A 26,349-nucleotide genomic window follows, 5' to 3' on the forward strand; every position below is an offset into this window, starting at 1 on the left:
GTAGGGGAACAGCTCTGCCATGGCATCATGAACACCCTCGATGTGTCCAAATAGACTATATAGGTTGAGGCTTAAACCACAGCTTGTCTAAATCTTGGCAAAACACCAAGTGATTCTCCCAGAACAGGAGAGGACAAGAAGATCTTGATATGTACTTCAAGGCTATTCCACGTGCCCACCTTTCTCCTCTGGGAGGCAGTCGAGATAATTTCCTATCACCTCCCAGGTTCTGATAAGGTATGGAATGTTCTGTCTTGCTCACTCAAGAATATACCTGCAACTTATAAAACCCCTTAACTAAAATCTAGAATGGGATCCTCAGTAACAGAATATCTTACAATTTGCTCTGCGGTCATGAGGTCCCTTTTGATTTGGTGCCATCCTTTTTTGGTGTGTGGAATAATGATCACAGGAAGCTTTACAAAGCTCCCTTTCTTCTATTATGTAAGTACTAAGCTCTGAATCTAAAATAAATTGCTGTATCTTTACCAGGAGAATCATTCAAGCCTTGGCCTTGGCCTTGCCTTGTCTGATATGTGTGTGAATGACAGGTAGAACCCATGCTCTAACCTGATAGGATGCCCACAGGGTTCCTGGGCTACATGTGCCCCAAACAGTGTTTCCAACTCTAGAATTTTATAGTGGTAAAACACTGTAAATATGGGTTATAAGACAATCTACCTCCTTCTACCCTAAACAAAATGTATATGCATGTGTGTGTGTGTGGGGGGGGGGGTGTCATTTTGATGCAACAGAAAGAATTGAGAATATAAATCAGGTGGGATTTTTATAAAGAGCTTGGCAACATTGCTGTCAACATTTTAGTGGCACCTAAATAATCAGTTTTGATGATTTTTCTTAAATGATCTGAAATACTATGTGAATCCTTTATGTATCAGCATAAAAAAACTCCTATCTGCTGTGTCATTTCAAGTAAGTAGCCCTTATCCACAACCTTTCTCTAGAAATGGGTTTGAGAAACAGTTTACAGTACTCCAAGCTAAAGTGCTGTGTTATCAGTGGCTTAAATTTTGCCATGCCTCAGATCTAACTAAAAATGGGTCCTTGACCCAACTGAGTTTAATATAAGGCACAATAGCTGTCAGCAGGCATGAGGTGTAATGCAATAAAAACACCTTAATATCTCAGTTGTTTTGAAGAATTTCCTTAGTTAGAGATGCATGGACCAGCTCAACAAAGGAATTATTCACTTAATCCTTTAATAATTAGGAGCTTGTGTAGAGAGATAAGTAATGAAGAACTCGCTGTGATTGGGAGGTACTTCTTTTGTTTTTATCTCTTTGATCAGCCGTGGTTGCTCTAAGAAGCTGAAAGAAGGCTGAAAGGGACAACCACAAAAGGAAAGCTTCATGGCAATCTGCCTTTCCTTACCACTTGGGAATGGAGCTAACCATATCTGTCTTCAGAGAAAAAGGTTGAACAGTAGAGACTTTCCTCTGCAAGGAAAGGTCCCGAGGACAGGTCTCAGAACATTGGGAGAATGAAAAGACATCATCAATATAGGGGGCAGCCAACTGTGAAAGAGTTGGCTGCTTTGGAATATGGCAGAATTGGTGACATGAATTCAGTGCTGTCAGAGTGGCTAAGAACTAGGGTATCAGGATCATCACTGCCCCAATTCAGTTGATGCTAATCCTGACATGTCTCTAGACCCTGGTCCTTTCACTTCCCCACCCTCACTGTCTTATGCCCTGGCCTAGGCCACTACCCTCTGTTACCTGGACTACTTCTTGATAGTTTAATCAGTTTTCTTACTACCTCCTTCTTCCAGTCCATCTATATTCTTTGCTCCCAGAGATCTCTAGTTCTGACTCTTCATTTTCCTCCCCTGCTTAAAAACTTTGGTTGTTCCCCCTCACCTTGTTTTTTAGAAAAAGGCATGGCCGAGTTTACTCCAGCCTATTTCCTTAAACTCATTACCTTTTACTACTGTTTACAAGTAGTATACTCCAGACAGACCAAGTGTCTCACCATTCCCGAAACCTCAAGTATTTTGTTACCTCTGTTTGTTCTCCTCAATGTTCTTTTCTTTCTTTTGCCCCTGGCAATTAATTCTGCCTTCAAGGCATTGCTCAAATGGATCTGCTTCTGGGTAACTGTCATCAGATTCCTCAAGTAAACTTAGACATTTTTACTTTGAGTCCATTTTTATATGCTTCTAACATTGAATTTAGAACATTGGATTCTGATTGTTTGCTTATGAAGTCTTTGTCCTTGTTAAAGTGCCAGCTTATTAGGGGAAGGGACCATGTCAGATAAATAATTGCTTCCCCAGAGTCAAGCAGACTTATGGCAAGTAATAATTATAGTAAGAGTATTATTCAATAATTACCAGTGCTTTTACATACAAAATATAATTTAATCCGTACACCAACTTTCTACAGTAAGTGCTATTATTGGCTTCATTTTAAGATTACAAAACTAAAACTATGATAAATTAAGTAACTTGCCAGAGTCCACACTTAGTACATTTTTAAAAATTTATTTTTGTTACGGATGTTTCTCTTTTTTTCCCCCATTGACTCCCTCTTTCCTATCTCCTCCCACCCTGTCCCCAGTTTTGTTGTCTATGTCCAACCATTATGCATACATGCATATAAGTTCTATGGATTATCCCTTCCCACCCACTTCTGAGGAATATCAGCTGTACCCCACTTCTATGTCTCTGGGTCTATTTTGTTCGTCAGTTTGCTTAGTTCATTATATTCTAGAAATAAGTGAGATCATGTGATATTTGTCTTTCTCTGCTTGGCTTGTTTTCCTTAGGATAATACTTTCCAGGGTCCTCCATGTCATCTCAAAGGATAAGAGATCTTTCTTTCTTACAGCTGCATAGTACTCCATTGTGTATATCTACCACAGCTTTTTCATCCACTCATATAATGATGGGCACTTGGGCTGTTTCCAGATTTTAGCTATTGTAAATAGTGCTGCTATGAATATAGGGATAAACATATTCTCTCTGATTTGGTGTTTCAGGATTCTTAGGGTATATTTCTAGAAGTGGGATTACTGGGTCAAATAACAGATCAATATTTAATTTTTTAAGGTAACACCATAGTGTTTTCCATACTGGCTGCACCAATCTGCATTCCCATCAGCAGTGCACTAGGGTCCCCTTTTCTCCACACCCTTGCCAGCACCTGTTGTTTGATGATTTGTTGAAGAGGGCCATTCTGACAGGAATAAAGTGATACTTCATTGTTGTTTTAATTTGCATCTCTCTGATGATTAGTGATGTTTAGCATGTCTTCATATGTCTCTTAGCCATTTGTATGTCCTGTTTGGAGAGGTGTATCTTTAGATCCTCTGCCCATTTTTCAATTGGGTTCTCTGTCTTCTTTTGTTGAGTTGTATGAGTACTCTATATATTTTGGAAATTAACCCCTTATCTGATGTATCATTGACAATTATGCTCTCCTATATAGTGGGTTCCCTTTCCATTTTGATGTTTATTTCTTTTGCTGTGCAGAAGACTTTTAGTTTGATGTAGTCCCATGTGTTCCTTTTCTCCTTTGTTTATCTTGCCTTAAGTGATTTATTAATAAAAATTCTGCAGCGTATGATGTCTGAAATTTCATTGCCTGCATTTTCTTCTAGAATTTTTATGGATTCACAAGTCACTATTAAGTCTTTTATTCATTTTGAGGTTTTTTTTTTTTTGTTGTGTATGGTGTAAATTGGTGGTCTATGTTCATTTTTTTTTTTGCATGTACCTGTCCAATTTTCCCAACACCATTTATTAAAGAGACTGTCTTTACTCCACTGTATGCTCTTGCCACCTTTCTCAAATATTAATTGAACATATTGCCTTTGGTCCATTTCTGGGTTCTCTATTCTGTTCCATTGATCTATGTGCCTGTTCTTGTGCCAGTACCAGGCTGTTTTTATTATAATGGCTTTGTAGTAAAACCTGAAATCTGGTAACGTAATCCCTTGTACTTTATTCTTCTTTTTCAAGATTGCTGGGGCTATTCGAGGTCTTTTTTGGTTCCATATAAACTTTTGGAGTGTTTGTTCTAATTCTGTGAAGTATGCCATTGGTATTTTGATGGCAGCTGCATTGAATCTATATATGTCTTTGGGTAGTATGAACATTTTAGGGATGTTAATTCTTCCAATCCATGAACAAGGTATATGCTTCCACTCTTTTATATCTTCCTCTATTTCTTTTTTCAATGACCTGTAGTTTTCTGTGAAGAGATCCTTTACTTCTTTGGTTAAGTTTATTCCTAGGTATCTTAATTTTTTTGCCACAATAGTAAACGGGATTGTTATTTCAGTTTCTCTTTCTGTAAGTTTATTGTTGGTGTATAAGAATGCCGGAGATTTCATGACATTAATTTGGTACCCTGCTACTTTGCCAAATTCATTTATTAAATCTACTAGATTTTTTATGGAGTCTAGGGTTTTCTATGCACAATATTATGTCATCTAAAAAAATGACAGTTTCACTTTATCCTTTTAAATTTGGATACCTTTTATTTTTTCTTCTTGTATAAATGCTGTGGCTAAGACTTCCAGTCTATGTTAAATAAGAGTGGCAAAAGTGGACATCCTTGTCTTCTACTCATTCTTAAGGGAATTATTTTTAGTTTTTGCCCACTGAGTATAATATTGGCTGTAGATTTCATACATGGCCTTTATTATGTTGTGATATGATCCCTCTATTCCCACATTACTGACCGTATTTATCAGAAATGGGTGCTGAATTTTGTCGAATGCTTTTTCCATATCTATTGATATGATTATATGGTTTTTATTTTTCATTTTCTTTATGTGGTGTATCACATTTCTTGATTTGTGAATATTGTACCAGCCTTGCATCTCAGGGAAGAATCCCACTCAGTCATGGTGGATAATATTTTTGATATATTGCTATATCCGATTTGCTAATATTTTATTAAGGGTTTTGGCATCTGTATTCATCAGGAATATTGGCCTGTAGTTTTCTTTCTTTGTAGTGTCGTTATCTGGTTTTGGAATTAGGATTATGCAGGCCTCGAAAAATGAGTTTGGAGGACAGTGAAGATGGGGGGGGGGCAGGGTCAGAGGGAGAGTGAGTGAGTGAGAGCATAAGCAAGTGTGTGAGTGAGTGTTACTGGATGTGAAGTTTAACTACTAAATCCATGCAGTGCTGAGACGCAGAGCAGAAGGTTCCTGTGCTGTGGACGAGAGTAACCAGTTACCGCAGTAAGCAGCCCTACAGAAAACTTCTCCTTGTGACACTGGAAGGTCCCACCATTTTGGAAGATCCAAGGACTTCCCTGGAAGAAGACAGTGGGAGCTGCTAGGGACCACCAACCTCAACCCACCAGCACACCTGGCACCACTGGACCAGTGGACACTCTGTGTCAACACAGACCGGTGCACAGTAGTGGAGCTCCCAACGTGCCCGTCATGGAAGCTGGGGACAGCCTGGAGCCCAGCACCATCTCCCACAGTAGCCCCTGATCAGAGTTGAGATATACCCCCAGCAACAGAGGCTGGGGAGCAGACATCCATCCCTAGGCAACAGAAGCATAGACCAGCAGCTGAGATCCATCCCCAAAACCTACAGCAAAAGATGAGCAGGAGTTGAGCCCCATGGGCAACAGCACACCCTAGAGCCAGCAGCAGGACCTGGGGCTCCACAGAGGCCTGTGAGGTCCAGTAGCTCACATGTGCAGTGGAAGCCTGAGCCCCAGAGAGACTGGTGTAATCCAGCTGCCCGCCTGTGGGAACTGCAGGGAGCTGAAGCATCAGAGAGGCCTGTGCAAGCCAGCTGAGCAAAAGATAGGCTTAGAGGATATGAAAATGGAGTCGGAGAGAATAGAAGCTACACAGAAAATCTTCTAGGACCAAATGAGAATTACAACTAAAATAAAGACAAATCCTCAGGAAAAGTAACAGAAAAGAACAGAAAGCAGAACAGGACACAGGTAGGATCTGTAGAGGCACAAAAGTGTGATGGGCTGGGTGCTCAGGGACAGCAGCACTCTTAGGTGTGAGCAGTGCCCTTGGAGAATAAAGACCAAATCCACTCCACAGCACAGAGAGTCAGGACAGAGTGCTAAAATAGCAACAGCCACTCACCCGGGTGCTACAATATAGGGAGTGCAGACTGGGCTGAAACTCTGTGGGGACACCTGGGATTTGAAGGGCACTCAGAGTTTTTGCTGAGTTGTGTCCACCAAAGACGGTGGCCAGTTTGCTTCATCCCCAAGCTGTGGGGAAAAGCAGCAGCCTGCCACGCCCTGGAGATTCAGCCTTTCCCAGGTGAGACAAAAAAAATGCAAATTGAGGCTCATTAACAATCAGCATCTATCCCACACTCTGAAAACCCTCTTATGCAGAACACCAGGGCTACATACCAAGGCACTGAGTAACTGAGACTGCTAGCCACAAACAAAAAAGTAGAAGATAACCTTTCCTGAGCTTGCAAATCTACCCAGTAAAGTAAGACTTGACAGTGGTGTTTAACATGGGCCCACCCAGGCTCATCCAAACCCAGTAGAGAGAGCCAAAAACAGTAGAACACCACCAACAACAGGAAACTTTGGCAGGCTCCAAAATGCACTGAGATAGCCAAAATGGTGAAAAAAACAAACAATTCAAAAATGAAAAACAAAACAAAACAAAACAAAAAACAAGAGAACTCTATCGAAGATGAGATAATTGAAATGCAGCTAAGCATATTATCAGAGGTAGAGTTCAGAGCCATAATCTTGAGGAAGCTCAACAGCATGAGTAAGAACATCAGCACCATGAGTAAAGATATAGAAACACTGAAAACCAACCAACTGAAAATTAAGAATGACATAGCACAAATTAAGAACACATTGGAAGGACTAACAAGCAGACTAGAAAAATCTGAGGACCAGGTCAGTGAATTAGAAGACAGGATAGAAAAAAATCAACCAATCAGAAAACCAATAGGAAAAAAAAAACAATTAAAAAATGGAAAGACAGCTTAAGATAACTGTGGGACAATTGGAAATGTAATAACATTTGCATCATAGGAGTCCCCAAAGAGGAAAAAATGAGCAAGGGTTAGAGAATATATTTGAGGAAAGAGTGACAGAAAAGTTTTCTAACTTGGTGAAGGAAAAAGGCATTCAAGGTCAAGAAGCACAGAGAGCCCCAAGTAAGAAGAACCCAAACAAGCCCACACCAAGACAAATGGTAATTAAAATGCCAAAAATTAAGGACAAAGAGAGATTCCTAACAGCAGCAAGAGATAAGCAACAGGTTACCTTCAAAGGAAACCCCATAAGGCTCTCAGCTGACTTCACAACAGAAACACTATAGCCAGAAGGGACTGGCATGAAGTAGTCAAGGTCATGAAAAACAAGGATCTGAATCCAAGACTACTCTATCCAGCAAGGCTATCATTCAAAACAGAAGAGCAAATAAAAAGCTTTCCAGACCAAAAAAAAAGAAAAGAAAGAAAGAAAAAGCCTAAGGGAATATATTAACACCAAACCAGCACTGCAAGATATGGTAAAAGGAGTGCTGTGATTAGTAGAAGAAATAGGAAAAAAATATAGCCACTCTAAACAAAAATGGCCATAAATAAACACATATCAATTATTACCTTAAATGTGAATGGTTTGAATACTCTGATAAAAAGACACAGAGTAGCTGACTGAATAAAAAAAGCATGACTCACATTTATGTTGTTTACAAGAAACCCACCTCATGACAAAAGACTCATATAGGTTGAAAGTGAAGGGATACAAAAAAACCTTCAAGCAAACGGAAAGCAAAAAAAAAGCTGGGGTCGCAATACTCATATCTGAAATTAGATTTCAAAGGGAATACCATAAGTAGAGACAAAGAAAGCCGCTACATAATATTGAAAGGATCTATCCAACAGGAAGATATAAACTTGGTAAACATACATGCACCCAACATGGGAGCACCAACATATATTAAAAATCTCTTGGGGGACTTCAAAGGAGAGATCGACAGCAATACAATCATAGCAGTGAATTCATCACTCCGCTGACCTCACTGGATAGATCTTCTAGATGAAAAATTAACAAGGAAACTCAGCATCTAAATGAAGTGCTAGATCAAATAGATTTAATTCATATCTACAGAGAATTGCACACCAAAACCACAGAGTTCACATTCTTCTCAAGTGCACATGGGACATTCTCAAAGATAGACCAGACATTAGGGCACAAACTAAGTGTCTACAAGTTCAAGATGATTGAAATTATATCAAGCATCTTCTCAGATCACAATGGCATGCAACTAGAATTCAATTGCAACAAGAACAGGCAAAAACATTTAAAAACATGGAGGCTAAATAGCTTGTTATTGAACAATGAATGGGTTAACATGGAGATCATGGAATAAATTAATAACTTCCTGAAAATCAATGAAAATGAACACACAAAAACACAAAATCTATGGGATATAGCAAAAGCAATTCTGAGAGGGATGTTCATAGCACTATAGGACTCCCTCAAGAAGCAAGAAAAATCACTGACAGATTATATAAACTCACAACTTAAAGAACTAGAAAGCAAACAAAAAGAAAATCCCAGAGCAAGTAGAAGGAAGGAAATAGTAATGATGAGAGCAGAAATAAATGCCAAGGGGAACCAAAAAACAATTTAAAGAATCAATAAAACAAAGAGCTGGTTCTTTTAAAAAATTAACAAGATTGATGGACGCTTAGCTAGACTTGCCAAGATACAAAGAGAGAGAACCCAAATACTAAAATCAGAAATTGAAGACAAAAAATAATAACTGACATCACAGAAATACAAAAGATTGTTAACAACTATTATGAAAAATAAAATTATATGGCAACAAATTTGACAATGTAAGTGAAATGGACAAATTTCTAAAAATACAAAGTCTCCCAAAACGGAACCTGAAAGAGATAAAGACTTGAACAGACCAATAACAACAAAATAAACTGAAGATGTAATCAAGACTCTCTCAGCAAATAAAAGCCCAGGCACGGACGGCTTTATGGGGAATTTTATCAAACATTCAAAGAAGAACTAATACACATTCTCCTCAAACTATTTTTAAAAAGTCCAGATGGAAGACATCCTAACTCCTTGTATGGGTCAAGCATAAATCTATTTCCAAAACCAGAAAAAGACACTACAAAGAAAGAAAACTACAGGCCAATATTGCTGATAAACACAGATGCCAACATCCTCAAAAAATACTAGGAAATCGGATCCAGCAACACATCAAAAAAATTATTCACCATGACCAAGTGGGATTCATCACAGGGCTGTAAGGCTGGTACAATATTTGCAAATTAATAAATGTAATACACCACATAAACAAATTTAAAGATAAAAATTATATGATTATATCAATATACACTGATAAAACATTGGACAAAATCCTGCACCCATTTCTAATAAAAATGCTCAGCAATATTGGAATAGAGGGATCATATCTCAACATAATAAAGTCCATATATGAAAGACCTACAGCCAACATCATACTCAATGGGCAAAAATTAAAAGCATTTCTCTTAAGAACAGGAATAAGACAAGGATGCCCACTTTCACCACTCCATTTAACATAGTACTGGAAGTCTTAGCCACAGCAATCAGACATTTAACATAGTACCATTTATCATACCATGTACCATAGTACTGGAAGTCTTAGCCACAGCAATCAGACAGGAAGAAAAAATAAAAGGGATCAAATTGGAAAGGAGAAAGTGAAACTGTCATTATGCAGATGACATGATACTGTACGTGAAAATCCCAAAGAGGCCATCAAAAATTTACTAGACTTAATAAATGAATTTGCAAAGTAGCAGGATACAAAATTAATGTCAATAAATTGATGGCATTCTTATACACCAATGATGAACTCACAGAAAGAAAAACTAAAAAAAAAGAAAAAAAAAATCTCATTTACCATCACAGCAAAAAAATTAACATACCTACAAATAAACTTAACAAAAGAAATAAAGGACCTAGTGTCAGAAAACTAAAGGTCATTGAAAAAAAAAAATAGTTGAAGATATAACAAAGTGGAAGCCCATACTTTGTTCATGGATTGGAAGAATTACCATTATTAAAATGTCCATACTACCCAAAAAAATCTATTGATTCAATGCAATCACCATCAAAATACCAATAACATACTCACAGAAGTAGATCAAATACTTTAAAAGTTTATATGGAACCAAAAAAGACCTTAAATAGCCACAGCAACCTTGAAAAAGAAGAACAAAGTTGGAGGGATCACATTACCAGATTTCAGGTTATACTAAAAAGCTACTGTAATCAGAACAGCTTGGTATTGGCACAAGAACAGGCAGATAGTTCAATGGAACAAAACAGAGAACCAGAAATAGACCCAAGGCAATATGCTCAGTTAATATTTGACAAATGTGGCAAGAACATACAGTGGAGTAAAGACAGCCTCTTTAATAAATGATGTTGGAAATATTGGACAGCTACATGGAAAAAAATGACACTAGACCATCAATTTACACCATACACAAGAATAAAGTCAAAATAAATAAAAGACTTAAATGTGACTCATGAATCTGTAAAACTCTTAGAAGAAAATGTAGGCAACAAAATTTTACACATCATAAGCAACAGAATATTCACCTAAGGCAACAGAAACAAAGGAGAAAATGAACACATGGGACTACATCAAACTAAAAAGCTTCTGCACAGCAAATGATACAATCATCAAAACAGAAAAGCAACCCACTTTATGGATGAGAATAATTACCAATGATATATCAGATAAGAAGTTAATTTCCAATATATATAGAGTGCTTATACAACTCAATAAAAGGAAGACAAAGAACCCAATTAAAAAATGGGCAGAAAACTAAATAGACTCCTCTACAAACAGGACATAGAAATGGCTGAGACCTGTGAAGAAATGCTCAACATCACTAAGCCTCAGAGAGGTGCAAATTAAAACTACAATAAGGTATCACTTCACACCTGTCAGAATGGCCGCCATCAACAAATCATCAAACAACAAGTGTTCACGAGAGTGTGGAGAAAAGGGGACTCTAGTCCACTCTTGGTGGGAATGCAGACTGGGGCAGCCATTATAGAAAACAATATGGTGTTACCTCAAAAAATTAAAAATTGAACTTCCATTTGACGCAGTGATTCCACTTCTTGGAATATACCCTAAGAAGCCTGAAACACCCATCAAAAAGAATATATGTACCCTGATGTTCGTAGGAGCACTATTTACACTAGCTAAGATCTGAAAACAGCTCAAATGTCCATCAATAGATGAACAGATAAAAAAGCTGTGGTACAGATATAAAATGGAGTACTATGCAGCTGTAAGAAAGAAAGATCTCTTGTCCTTTTAGACAACATGGTGGGAACTGGAAAGTATTATTCTAAGCAAAACAAGCCAAATAGAGAAAGACACGTATCATATGATCTCACTTATTTGTGGAATATAATGATCATAACAGTCTGAGGAATGAGGTAGTCTCAGAGATGTGGAAATGGGGTACAGACTGACAATCCCAAGAAGAGGGTATGGTGGGAGAGAGATAAACCATAAAACTTATATGCATGTATGCATGACCAATGAACATGGACAACAAAGCTGGGGACAAGGTGGGGATTGAGGAGGAAGAGGGAATCAGTGGGGGGAAAAGAAGAAACATCTGTAATAAAAATAAATGAATTAATTAAAAAATAAAATAAAATGAGTTTTGAAGTCTCCTGTCTTCTTGGATTTTCTGGAATAGTTTGAGAAGAATGGATATTAGATCTTTTTTGAATGTTCAGTAAAACCCTTCCTTGAAGCCATCAGGGTCTGGGCTTTTGTTTGCTGACAGTTTCTTAATTACATCTTCAATTTTCTTTGTTGTTTTTGGTTTGTTCAAGTTTTCTATTTCATCCAGGTTCAGATTTGGGAGAGTATGTGTTTCTAGAAAATTTTCCATTTCGCCTAGATTGTCCAATTTTTAGGCATATATAATTGTTCATAGTATGTTTCAATGATCCTTTCTAATTCTGTGGTGTCAGTTGTTAATTCTCCTCTTTTCTTTCTGATTGTGTTTATTTGGATCCTCTCTTTTTGTTTCTTGATAAGTCTGGCTAAAGGTCCATCAATCTTGTTTATCTTTTCAAAAAACCAGCTTTTTGTTTCATTGATCTTTTGAACTGTTTTTTTTTTTTTTTTAAGTCTCTATGTCATTTATTTCTCTTCTGACCTTTACTATTTCTTTCCTTCTACTTGTTCTGTGTTTTTCTTTTTTCTTTTTCCCAATCTTTAAGTTGTGGGGTTAGAGAATCAATTAGGAATTTATTTTTTGTTTCTTGAAGTTGGCATGCTGTGCTATGAACTTCCCTCTCAGGACTGCTTTTGCTGCCTCCCAAAGATTTTTTTGTTGTAGTGTGTTCATTTTCATACATTTCTAGGAAATTTTTAATTTATTCCTTGATCTCCTTGGTAACCCATTCATTGTTTAATAACGTGCTATCTAGCCTCCAAATGTTTGAATGTTTTTGTGTTTTTTGTTTTTTTTTTTTATAATTGAGTTCTAGTTTCATGCCGTTGTGGTCTGAGAAGATGTTTGATATGATTTCAATCTTTTTGAATTTGTAGAAACTTACTTTGTGTCCTAACAGAGACTTACTTTGTGTCCTAACTTGTGGTCTATCTTTTTTTTTTTTCTTTTATCCTCTCCTAAGGACATTTTTCTATCATTTGTTTAGATAAAGTGGGAGGGAGAGGGAGAGGGAGAGAGAGAGTAAAACATTAATGTGAACAGGACACATTAAGTGGTTGCCACCGGCACAACCCAACCAGGGCTGGGGACAAACTGCAACTGATGTACGCATCCCTAGGAGGAACTGAACTCGGGCCTCTCTGGACTGCAGGCCAACGCTCTCAGCACTGAACCAAACCAGCCAGGGCCATGTTGTCTGTCTTTGAGAATGTCCCGTGTGCACTTGTGAATAATGTATATTCTGCAGCTTTGGGCTAAAATTTTCTGTAAATATCAATTAAGTCCAACTGATCTAGGTCATCATTTAATCACTCTATGTCCTTGTTAAGTTTTTGTCTTGAAGATCTATCCGTTGGTATTAATGGGGTGTTAAAATCAAACACTAAGATCATATTGCTATTGATCTCTCCCTTGAAGTCCTCCAGAAGTCTTTAAATATATTTTGGAGCTCCCATATTTGGTGTGTATATGTTTACCAGTTTTGTATCCTCTTGTCAGATAGATCCTTTTAATATTATGTTGACCTTCTTTGTCTCTTATTATGGCTCTCATTTTGAAGTCTATCTTGTCTCCCTGGCTGGTTTGGCTCAGCAGTTGGAACGTCAGCCTGTGGACCAGAGAGTTCTGGGTTCAGTTCCTGCTACGCGCACACACCAAAAAAATAAAAATAAAAAATGAAGTCTATCTTGTCAAGTATGAGTATTGCTACACCAGCTTTTTTTAATTTCTGTTTTCTTGATAAATTTTTTTCCAATCCCTTTACTTTCATCCTGTGTGAGTCTTTTGTCGTGAGATGAGTTTCTTGTAGACAGCATATATATGGGTCATGCTTTCTTATCCAATCAGCTATCCTATGTCTTTTGATTGAAACATTTAAGCCATTTACATTTAAGGTTATTATTGATAGACAGTTATTAGTTGCCATTTTATTTTACGACTGTGTTCTTCTCACACGTATTACATTTTAAAGGTGGGGTTCAAATTCAGCACAGCACAATTTAAAAATCTGTCTTCATAAGTGCTTCAGTATTGTTTCATTTACAAATATCAGTCCCAGTAAATGGCCTTGAATAAATCTCTATTACTCTTATTGTGTGACTTTCCCTATTTCCCAGGATGACTCAAAGGAAATTCATTGAGGATGCTTGCACTGAAGAATGCAATGTCAACTACCAAGGTCTATGCTTAGGAAGCTGTTTAAAACCAAAGATTCTCTTTTCTCTTTGAGGTTATCCCAACATTTTTACTCAGGTTCAGGTTGTTCTACTGGGGTATGGTCTTTACTGAATAAAACCACGCTTAGATATTTTCACACACACACTCTTGAGAAATGATACAATAGTATTTTCTTATGTGTAACATTCTTCAAAACCATCTGAATTATTTTATCTTTTTAAAATTTTTGTTTTTCTTTATTGATTTTAGAAAGAGAGTAAGGGAGAGAGAGCTAGAATATGGATGAGACAGAACATTAGCTGGCAGCCTCCTGCATGCCCCCTGCTGGGGATTTGGACTACAACCTGGGCATGTGCCCTGACTGGGAATTGAACTGGTGACCTCTTGAGTGTACATAGGTTGACACTCAACCACTGAGCCATACCCACCGGGCAAAAGCCATCTGAATTCTATTAGGCAGTTTGTCATTGCATGATAACTTGAAGTCACACATTGGTAAAAATTTATATAAACCAGAGAAACATACCAAGAAAACAAAACTCAAATTCAAAATAATGACTGTGGACCAGAAAATTGGTATTTTTCTGAATTTATGTTATAAATTCTATGGAATTTCAAGGCTTGATGCAAGTCAATATTCCTATACATCAAGGCTCTCTCACATTATTATCTTTGGCTTATGTATGCAGTATAGATATAAAAATTGAATATATCACATCTATTCTTTTCTTTTTTTTTATACTGTTGCCTTTTATGTACCCAGCATTCTGGCGAAACAAAATAGTTGGCATTTCCTGAATCTCTGAAATAGATATTACTTCTTTCACATTGCACAGAGTGAAATGAGCTTCAGAGTAGTTAAGTAACCTAAATTCAGGTTTTCTAACTAAATCCTATGCAATATTCACAGAGCTACAACTACCTCAAAAACATACTACTTGACTAGATGAGGATTTTTTTTACCTTCCATTTCTCTAATGCCTGGGGCACTCCAGAGGGTTCCTCCTAACCTGGTTGTGACCAAAGCAGTTCTCTTTTTCATTTGGGATTCCTTGTAAGGTTTCATCTGGCAGGGGGAGATTTCTTGAATTTAAGAGAATTAAAAAAAACATTGTTTGGTTTAAAGCAGCAGGGTTGAGCAAACGTTTTTATGTAAAGACTCAGATAGTAAATATTTCAGACTTTTCAGGCCATATATTCTGTCACAACTTCTGAATTGGATCATTGTAGCACAAAAACATAGCTAATATGTAAATTAATGGGCGTGGCTGTGTTCCAATACTATATTCTTTATGGGCAATGAAATATGAAGTCAATATAATTTTCATAAAGCTTTAAATATCATTTTGATATTTTTTCTCAGCCATTTAAACAATTCTTAACTCACAGGCAGTACAAGAACAGAGAGGGAAGGCTGGTACAGACTGAGGGCCTCAGTTTAACAACCCCTGGACTAGATGACTCTAAGAGAAACTCCCAGTTCTCTTGTTGAAGAACCAGAGTAACTTTATGCCCATTTTCTGAAACCCCTAGAAGGCCATCAACTATAGAAAACTCTCCGTCTCTGGTCTACACAACCATGGCAAGGTACACAATCTAGTTCCAACCTAGGCTGTGGGCCCACTAGGTAACACTGAGCTAGAGGGTCCTACCCAATAGATCTATAAGATTTATCCCCGCACAGGGAAGGGGAACCTTTTTTTTTTTTTTTTTGCCAAGGACTATTTGTATATTTATAACATCATTCTCGGGCCACACAAAATCAACTTGAAAATTAGCCTGCTATATTTGGTCTGGCTAATTTGGTAAGGTGTGTGATGATAGGTGGACGTTCCCCACCTTTGCTGGAATATAGCCTAAATCTTCAGACTATTTGTCACTGCCACAGCCCTCAGACTGGAAGTAATCATGACTCCCAGTGGGGTAGTCTTGGAATCAGACTTTTAAGTTAAAAGCCTGAGAAAATTAAATGCAGCTTCTCCTGAGGAAAAACAAAACAAAACAAAACAAACAAACAAAAAAAAACCCACAAAAAACAAAACAAAACAACACTGGAATGTCTTTACCTCAGGGAAACAGAATGAATAATTTGTAAAATATCACCACCTTTTCTTCGACACCTGTCTTACTATCAACAAAGGATTCAGTGCTGCAGAGAATAGAAAGCACTAGGTAGGAAAATACATAATTCCTTGAGTAATTCTAATAAATCATGTTTCATTTCTTCCAGCCTACTATATGAAGAGGGAGTACTCTTTAATGATTCAGGAAGGCTAAGTCACTATTCTAGAAGAGAACCCACTGTAAGACAACCTTATGAGGAAGCACAAGCCTTGAGACATTCCACAGAATGAAATGCTCAGCTCAGCTGAGGTGTGTTATTCATTTGGAGTCATAAAAATCTAACTCTGATTATCATCAGATCTGGGTACTTATGAAGACAATGGTAATTTAAACTAGTCCCCTGAAGACCACAAAATAATTGAGACAGAAGCTATGGTTCCTAGTTTTTATTTAGAGCTTAAAACCTGAGTGAAACAGCCATCCCATCCCCTGCACAATGGAAACAGCAGAACTAACTCTATCTCTAATAGCATCCCAAGTCCATTCTCACTGTATCAGCAATAAAGAACAAGGCTTGGGCTTCCAGATGGAAGATACAAGAAAATACAAGGCAATTCCTAACTGGCAGAACTTTGTAACAATTAAAGCTACTGAAAAATAGAAAGGTATTGCCTGCTATCCATCAAACAATGGCTTATAGCCATATCTTGTGAATGTTGTAGCTTTCTCCACTGGGTGACAAGGTCAAATAGATAACAAGGCACTTCCAACTTGAAGATCCAGGATCCATCTAAGTATCAGACACTTATATTGCAGCCATTTTCATAGTTACTTGGAAACTGGAATCCAGCTAATATCAAGTGGTACAACTGATGACCTATCTGCCCAGAAGGGCACCATTTTGTAATTCACAAAAAGACAATGTATAGACTTGCAACCTACACATTCATGGTTCTGAAGATTTCTTCTGAACAAGGGTTCTGGTTCAACTAACTGCCTCCAAAGATCAGCCTTATGTACAAAGGTTAGAACCAGGCATGTCTCCTGAGAGAGGCTGGCCCAAAGACAAGATGCTCAAGCTAAGCACAACTTCCAATGGTGGCCACCCTTGGCCTATTTCTCTGGATCTGCAGGTAGTTCCACATTTATAAGTAGTAGGATATCAGGGCATTCTTTTTTTTAACTCTCACATGAAATTGTCTGGGTTTTTCCTCTTACAACAGGCTTTCAAATCTCCAGGATATCTTAAGAAATCTGAGAGGATCTCAGGAAAGCAAAAGTAGCCATGATAGGTTTAGACCATTGTAGAAGAATAAATTTAAGACCTAAAACTTTCCAAACTCCTTAAGGATTTTAGAACCTCTCTTTGTTTGGTCAAGGGATTCCAATGATGTTTGCTAGTGAATACCTCTGCTAATCTTTGAGTCACCACCAGGGCCTTTTTAAAACTATTATTTCAACCTCTACCACACCAGTTCTCAAGTAATAATAACAACGACAATAGCAATAATAAGCAAGGTGAAAACAATAGCTACCTATATTTACACCTGGGCAATTTATGTAAACTTTCTTTTTTATAATCTTTTTTTTTTTATTATTTATTTTTATTACTAATTTTTGTTACAGATGTTTCTCCTTTTCCCCCCACTGATTCCCCCTCCCCCTCCCTCCCAGCACTTTCCCCACATTGTTGTCCATGTCCGCTATTCATGCATAAATGCATATAAGTTCTGTGGTTTATCTCTCCCCCACCACCCCCCTCTTTAGGGGATTGTCAGTCTGTACCCCGCTTCCGCATCTCTGGGACTACCCCATTCCTCAGATTGTTATGTTAATATATTCCACAAATAAGTGAGATCATATGAAACTTGTCTTTCTCTGTTTAGCTTGTTTCACTTAGGATGGGACTTTCAAGGTCCCTCTATGTAGTCTCAAAGGATAAGAGATCTTTCTTTCTAACAGCTGCGTAGTACTCCTTTGTGTATATGTACCACAGCTTTTTGATCCATTCGTCTACTGATGGACACTTGGGCTGTTTCCAGATCTTAGCGATTGTAAATAGTGCTGCTACAAACATGGGGGTACATATATTCTTTCTGATTGGTGTTTTAGGCATCTTAGGGTATATTCCAAGAAGTGGGATCACTGCGTCAAATGGAAGTTCAATTTTCAATTTTTTGAGGTAACACCATATTGTTTCTATAGTGGCTGCACCAGTCTGCATTCCCACCAGCAGTGCACTAAAATCCCCTATTCTCCACAGCCTCGCCAACACTTGTTGTTTGATGATTTGTTGATGGCGGCCATTCTGACAGGTGTGAGGTGATGCCTCATTGTTGTTTTAATTTGCATCTCTCTGATGATTAGTGATGATGAGCATTTCTTCATATGTTTCTTAGCAATTTGTATGTCCTATTTGAAGAGGTGTCTATTTAGTTCCTCCGCCCATTTTTTAATTGGATTCTTTGTCTTCCTTTTGTGGAGTTGTATGAGCACTCTATATGTATTAGAAATTAACCTCTTATCTGATATATCATTGGCAATTATGCTCTCCCATACAGTGGGTAGCCTTTCCGTTTTGATGATTGTATCTTTCGCTGTGCAGAAGCTTTTGAGTTTGATGTAGTCCCATGTGTTCATTTTCTCCTTTGTTTCTATTGCCTTAGGTGATGTGTCAGTAAAAATTCTGCTGCGTATGATGTCTGAAATTTTTCTGCCTACAGTCTCTTCTAGGATTTTTATGGATTCATGAGTTACATTTAAGTCTTTTATCCATTTTGAGTTGATTCTCGTGTAGGGTGTAAGTTGATGGTCTACTTTCATTTTTCTGCAAGTAGCTGTCCAATTTTCCCAGCACCATTTATTAAAGAGCCTGTCCTTGCTCCACTGTATGCGTTTGCCAACTTTGTCAAATATTAATTGAGCATATTGCCTTGGGTCCATTTCTGGGTTCTCGGTTCTGTTCCACTGGTCTATATACCTGTTCTTGTGCCAGTACCAGGCTGTTGTGATTATAGTGGCTTTGTAGTATAACCTGAAATCTGGTATTGTGATCCCTCCAACTTTGTTCTTCCTTTTCAAGATTGCTGTGGCTATTCAAGGCCCTTTTTGGTTCCATATGAACTTTTGAAGTAATGATTCTAATTCTGTGAAGTATGCCATTGGCATTTTGATGGGGATTGTGTTGAATCTATAGATTGCTGTGGGTAATATGGACATTTTAATGATGTTAATTCTACCAGTCCATGAACAGGGTATGTGCTTCCACTTTTTTATATCTCGCTCTATTTCTTTTTTCAATGACCTGTAGTTTTCTGCGAACAGGTACTTTATTTCCTTGGTTAAGTTTATTCCTAGGTATCTTAATTTTTTGTCGCAATGGTAAATTGGATTGTTTTCTTTGTTTCTCTTTCTGTGAGTTCATCATTGGTGTATAAGAATGCCATTGATTTCTTGACGTTAATTTTGTATCCTGCTACTTTGCCAAATTCATTTATTAAGTCTAGCAAACTTTTGATGGAGTCTCTGGGGTTTTCTATGTACAGTATCATGTCATCTGCAAATAATGACAATTTCACTTCCTCCTTTCCCATTTGGATCCCTTTTATTTTTCTTCCTGTCTGATTGCTGTGGCTAAGACTTCCAGTACTATGTTAAATAGGAGTGGCGAAAGTGGGCTTCCTTGCCTTGTTCCTGTTCTTAAGAGAAATGCTTTTAGTTTTTGCCCATTGAGTATGATGTTGGCTGTAGGTCTTTCATATATGGCCTTTATTATGTCTAGGTATGATCCCTCTATTCCCACACCGCTGAGTGTTTTTATCAGAAATGGATGCTGGATTTTCTCGAAGGCTTTTTCGGCATCCATTGATATGATCATGTGGTTTTTATTCTATTTTATTTATGTGGGATATCACGATGTTTGATTTGCAAATGTTGTACCAGCCTTGCATCCCTAGTATGAATCCCACTTGGTCATGGTAGATAATTTTTTTGGTGTATTGCTGGATCTGATTTGCTAGTATTTTGTTCAGGATTATGGCATCTTTGTTCATCAGGGATATTGGTCTGTAGCTTTCTTTCTTTGTTGTGTCTTTTTCTGGTTTTGGAATTAGAATTATGCTGGCTTCATAAAACGAGTTTGGAAGTCTTCCTTCTTCTTGAATTTTTTGAAATAGTTTGAGGAGAATGGGTAATAGTTCTTCTTTGAATGTTCGGTAAATCTCCCCCGTGAAGCCATCCGGACCTGGCCTTTTGTTTGCTGGGAAAGTCTTGATTACATATTCAGTTTCTTCTGTTGTTATTGGTCTGTTCAAGTTTTCTATCTCTTCCTGATCCAGTTTTGGGAGACTATGTGTTTCTAGAAATTTGTCCATTTCACTTAGATTGTCGAATTTGTTGCCATATAATTGTTCATAGTAGTTGTTAACGATCTTTTGTATTTCTGTGGTGTCCGTTGTTATCTCTCCTCTTTCATTTCTGATTTTGTGTATTTGGGTTCCCTCTCTTTGTTTCTTGGTGAGTCTAGCTAAGGGTCCATCAATCTTGTTTATCTTTTCGAAAAACCAGCTCTTTGCTTCACTGATCCTTTGAAATGTTTTTTTTTTTTTTTTTGGTCTCTATGTTATTTATTTCTACTCTGATCCTTACTATTTCTTTCCTTCTACTTGCTCTGGGGTTTTCTTTTTGTTTGCTCTCTAGTTCTTTAAGTTGTGAGGTTAGATAGTGTATTAGAAATTTTTCTTCTTTTTTGAGGTAGGCCTGTAGTGCTATGAACTTCCCTCTCAGAACTGCTTTCGCTGCATCCCATAGATTTTGTGTTTTTGTATCTTCATTTTCATTGTTTTCCAGGAAGTTTTTGATTTCTTCCTTGATCTCCTTGGTGACCCATTCATTGTTTAATAACATGCTATTTAGCTTCCATGTGTTCAAATGTCGTTGTATGTTCTTCTTGCAGTTGATTTCTAGTTTCATGCCATTGTGATCTGAGAAGATTCTTGATATAATTTCAATCTTCATGAAGTTGTAGAGACTTAGTTTGTGCCCTAACATGTGGTTTATCTTTGAGAATGATCCATGTGCACTTGAGAAGAATGTGAAATCTGTAGTTTTGGGGTGTAGTTCTCTGGAGATATCTATTAAATCCATTTGGTCTAGTGCTTCATTTAGAGTCTCTGTTTCCTTGCTAATTTATTGTCTAGAGGATCTATCCAGTGATGTCAGCGGGGTGTTGAAGTCCCCTGCTATGATTGTATTGCTATCGATTTCTCCTTTGAAGTCCTCCAGAAGTTTTTTAATATATTTTGGTGCTCCTATATTGGGTGCATATATGTTTATCAAGGTTATATCTTTATATTGGATAGATTCTTTCAATATTACGTAGTGGCCTTCTTTGTCTCTAATATGGCCTTCAATCTGAAATGTATTTTATCAGATATAAGTATTGCTACCCCAGCTTTTTTTTTTTTTTTCTTTTCCGTTTGCTTGAAAGATTTTTTCCATTCCTTCACTTTCAATCGATGTGAGTCTTTTGTTGTGAGGCGGGTCTCTTGTAAACAACATATAGATGAGTCATGCTTTCTTATCCAATCAGCTACTCTGTGTCTTTTTATGGGAGAATTCAGTACATTTACATTTAAGGTGATTATTGATATGTACTTATTTATTGCCATTTTTGTTTAGTGTGATTCTATTTTGATTCCCATTTCTCCTGGTAATTACAGCAGTCCTTTTAACATTTCTTGCAGTGCTGGTTTGGTGCTAATGTATTCCCTCAGACTTTTTTTGTCTGAGAAGCTCTTTATTTGACCTTCTATTTTGAATGATAGCCTTGCTGGGTAGAGTAGTCTTGGATTCAGATCCTTGTTTTTCATGACCTTGATTACTTCATGCCATTCCCTTCTGGCCTGTAGTATTTCTTGTGAGAAGTCAGCTGAGAGCCTTATGTGGTTTCCTTTGTAGGTAACCTGTTGCGTATCTCTTGCTGCTTTTAGGATTCTCTCTTTGTCTTTAATTTTTGGCAGTTTGATTATTATGTGTCTTGGTGTGGGCCTGTTTGGGTTCTTCTTACTTTGGGCTCTCTGTGCTTCTTGAACTTGAATGCCTTCTTCCTTCACCAAATTAGCGAAGTTTTCTGTCACTATTTCTTTGAATATATTCTCTAACCCTTGCTTATTTTCTCTCTTCAGGGACTCCTATGATGCGAATATTATTCCGTATTCAATTGTCCCAGAGTTCTCTTAAGCTGTCTTCCTGTTTTTTAATTGTTTTTTCCTTTTGGTTTTCTGATTGTTTGATTTCTTCTAGCCTGTCTTCTAATTCACTGATCCGGTCCGCTGCTTCCCCTACTCTGCTTTTTAGACCTTCCAATATGTTTTTCATTTCTGATATGTCATTCTTCATTTCTTCCTGTTGGTTTTTAATTTCCAGCTGGTTGATTTTCAACATTTCCATGTCTTTACTCATGGTGCTCATGTCCTTACACATGCTGTTGAGCTTCCTCAAGATCATGGCTCTAAATTCTAGTTCTGTTAACTTGCTTAACTGCACTTCATTTATCTCATCTTCCATAGAGGTCTCTTGTTCTTTCAATTGGCTTTTGTTTCTGTTTTTCACCATTTTGGCCATCACAGTGGGCTTTGGAGTCTGTCAAATTTTCCCAGTGGGTGTTGGTGTTCTGCTGTTTGTGGCTCCCTCTCCTGGGTTTGGATGAGCCAGGGAGGACCCACTTTAAACACCACCGTCAAGTCTTAGCTTTTCTGTTTAGTGTTGCTAGCCTAGGGAATGGTAGTTATCCTCTAGCTTTTTTTTTTGCCTGGAGGCTATTAGTGAAGGTCACCTGCAGACTCTTGGTTTCTGAGTTGCCTGAAAAACTCCCTCAGGTGCTCAGTGTAAGCGGATTTCCTGAGAGTGAGGCAGCTGTTGGTTGTTAATGGGCCTCAATTAGCATTTCAATGATCACCAGGTGGGGTTGAATCTCTGAGGGAGGGGCCGCCGCCTCTCCCCAGGGCCCTGGGAAGGAGACAAATGACCACAGTTTTGCGTGGCTGCACTCAGTGAAAGCTCTTAGCACCCTCCAAAACCCAAGTGTCCCCACACAGTTGTAGTCCAGTCTGCCTTCCCTCTGCCGTAGTACAAGGTGATTGCCTGCTGCCAATTTAGTCTCTGTCCGGACTCTGCGTCGTGGAGCCGCCTCGGACTTTTAAACAGAGGGCTCTGCTTCCAGCCAAGGGAGGCCCGGCTGGGGCTCCAGCCAAGGGCGTTGCACTCAGCAGAAACCCCAGGACTGAGCCGCGGTAGCGGGACACTGCAGAGGTGGCAGTAGCGTCCCGCACAGTCCCCTGGTCCCTGTGAGTCCGTGCGGCACCAGCCGAGGGCTTAGCACGCGGGACTCAGCCTTGGTAGCAGAGTCCTGCCGAGTCCCCTGGTCCCCGCGAGTCTGTGCGGCACCATCTGAGGGCTTAGTAGGCAACAGAGTTCCTAGGACCCATGCAGGGTTGCAAGGGAGGCGGTAGCAGTAATTCCCGCCAAGTTCCCTGGTCCCTGCCCAGGCGACTGCGGACCGTGGGCTCCCGGCCCCCTCTCACGTCCTCACAAGCCTACCAGGATTGAGTCGGTGTTTCTGGTTATGTGTTCCTCCAAGGTGTTTTTCGGTTTTCTCTTCCTGACGATTTGCCTTTATTTTCATTGTAAATCCAGTTTGGTCATTGGGAGATGGTCTGTGTCCCTACATTCACTTTGCTGCCATTTCGGTTCTCCTTTATAATCTTTTAAAAAATTCTCCAGAGTAGCTACTATTTTCCATTTTAACATGTGGTAAAATTGATAGTCAAAGAGTTTTATCATCTAGTTCCAGAGAGCATACCCATTAGAAAGTCCGGTATTCAAACTCAAGTCTGTCTGTCTCTCAAGCCTTTACTCTTAAACTTAAGTTGCCTCAACTAAAGGCTTCATTTTCATAGAAACTTCTATATTAATCTTTCAAGCCCCATATTTTTCCTCTTCAAAATCAACTAAGCATTCCACTTTGTGAAGTGGCAAGGTTTATGGTTAAAAGTCATATGGGGCCTGTCTCTTCATAGTGTCCTATGATGTCCCTGTGAAAAGAGCCTTCTGAGACCACCAGGTTCAGCTTGAGGCCCAGAGATTTAGACACAGACAAAACCCTGAACACAACTCTCCACTCTCCAATACCTCTAAAATCTTATTTTTGTTTATTTATCTCATCTGCCCCAAATTTTTTAATTTGAGCTTTTATGGGATCATCTCTTCAGATCAAGGACTTGGTTTTGTCGACACAGTTTTCTGGAATATATTACTTCTTAATACTATAGAAAGTATGTCATAGTAAAAACAAAAACAGAGAGTTTTCACACAAAAACAAATAGATATTGTGAGCTACTAGATTGTGAATCATCTGATCTCACTCAGGGTGTCTATTTTGTTCTGTTTTCATCTAATTAAAAAGTGAAAGAACAATCGTTGCCGTTTTTTAAGATTACGCACACAGGCCTGCATTTATATAAACATATTTTTTCACATTTTAGAATGTTTAGAATGTTTAGTGTGTAACTAATTTGTCTGTGGAATTATAACCTCATGAAAATAGATTACCATTTTTCTGCTGAGATAACCTTACACTTTCCCTGGAGTAATTTTCAGCATTAGCTGGATTGGAATGAAAAAAAAACGTACATGTATATTAAGTAATAAAGCTTAATAGGTCAGGGAAGGAGTAGAATGAAATGAATGCCTAACATCCCTAGAGATAACTAATAGTAGTTTACCTTTCTAGTTAATTTCTTTACTTCAGTTTACTGGGACTTGAATGCATGCATCAAACTGTCCTTTATTAGCAACCAAATCTAAACCAAGCTTGTTGCACCAGGGTGTTTAATATCAATCAGTGTGTAGATTGGCTGCCTATTTTCAGAACTGTACAGTTGAGAACCTTTAATTTCCATATTAAAATCATATAGGGTTGATTGGAGAGTAAAATAACAGCTGAGTTCAGCTCTTTGCACTCTGGTTCTGTATGTGATAGTTCTACCTGAAGGAAAGTAGCCTGAAGACCATGATCCCATTTCTGGATCCAGCTTTAAGACTGTATGAGACAGTTCCCTAGTCACCAGGGCTTCACATTGCAAGGCAAATTAAAATAAGAACAAAGTCTTATAAATACTTTGCTTGTTATTACTTGTTAATAGTGTGAATTACATCCAAACTAACAATAATACACTGCATTAATTTCATGTTTTCATAAAGTACTTTACATGCCAGAGTTTAATTATTATCCTATTTAACAGATGAGAAGCTCAGAGATAGTAAATGACTTATCTAATATATCAGCATTTTTAATTAGACAGCAGTTGAATCAATATATATCAACATGTTTTGTTTTGTTGCCTTTTTTGTTCTTGCTGTTGATTTTATTCATTTAACACATCATCCTTTATAAGTTATACCCTCTAGGAAACCATTGTGTACTCTCAAATTACAGCTGAAGATGGTATGGGTTCCATGTTTACCTCCATGATTTCCTAGCTGCAGGATCATGAACAAGTTCTTTAGCCTCTCTAAGCCTTGGTGTTTCCATCTAAAAAAATGTGGCTAATAATAGCACTTCCTTCATAGGTCCCAATGGCATGCTGCTGATCAAATAATTGACACCTCCCCTGACACAGAAATGGATTCTCTAAATGATAAGGATCATTTATCATTTATTTTGCTAAACAGGTATAAATTAGCACATAGTCATTGCCTACTTGTGTTCATACACACACACACGGAAAATAAATAGTAACACCAATTTCTCTTTTAAGGTTGATTAACTAAAATTTTAAGATAATAAACACTTGCCCTGGCTGGTTTGGCTCAGCATTTAGAGCATTGGCCCATGGGCCAGAGAGTCTGGATTTGGTTCCCGCAAAGGGCATGATCATCGGTTGCAGTTTGTCCCCGGCCCCGGTTGGGGTCCTGTGGTATTCACTGTATTGGTGAATAAAGCAACCACTCAATGTGTGTCTCTCATGTCGAAGTTTCTCTCTCTCTCCCTCCTGCTCTAACTGACGATAAAAGCAAAAACAAACAAACAAACAAAAAAAAAGATAATAAACACTCTTTCTTCTATAGCTCAAATTTGGAGATAGAGTGGATTGCATTTGAATTAATATTCCTATAGAAACAAAGGCTCTGTGTGATAGATAAGCAAATTTGAAGGTGCTAGTTCATGACCAAAATTCAGTCTATTCAAATTTTTCAAGTGCCTTGCCTTAGGAGAGAAAGACTTCTCATCCATGTAATGAGGTTACATCTATTGAATCAAATTTTACAGGAAGAGATTAGTTATATATAAAAAAGTTAATGACTAGCCATTTCTCACGCAGCTA

At 38.0% G+C, this 26,349-nt stretch overlaps 1 protein-coding gene across 1 annotated transcript in view; it reads left to right on the forward strand.

The window, feature by feature from the left end:
* Positions 1-26,349, forward strand: part of AFF2 (AF4/FMR2 family member 2) — a 575,765-nt gene that overhangs the window by 358,011 nt on the left and 191,405 nt on the right. The window lies entirely within an intron of this gene.

Source organism: Molossus molossus, unplaced genomic scaffold (assembly GCF_014108415.1).
Source record: "Molossus molossus isolate mMolMol1 unplaced genomic scaffold, mMolMol1.p scaffold_m16_p_2, whole genome shotgun sequence".
Taxonomy (NCBI): Eukaryota; Metazoa; Chordata; class Mammalia; order Chiroptera; family Molossidae; genus Molossus; species Molossus molossus.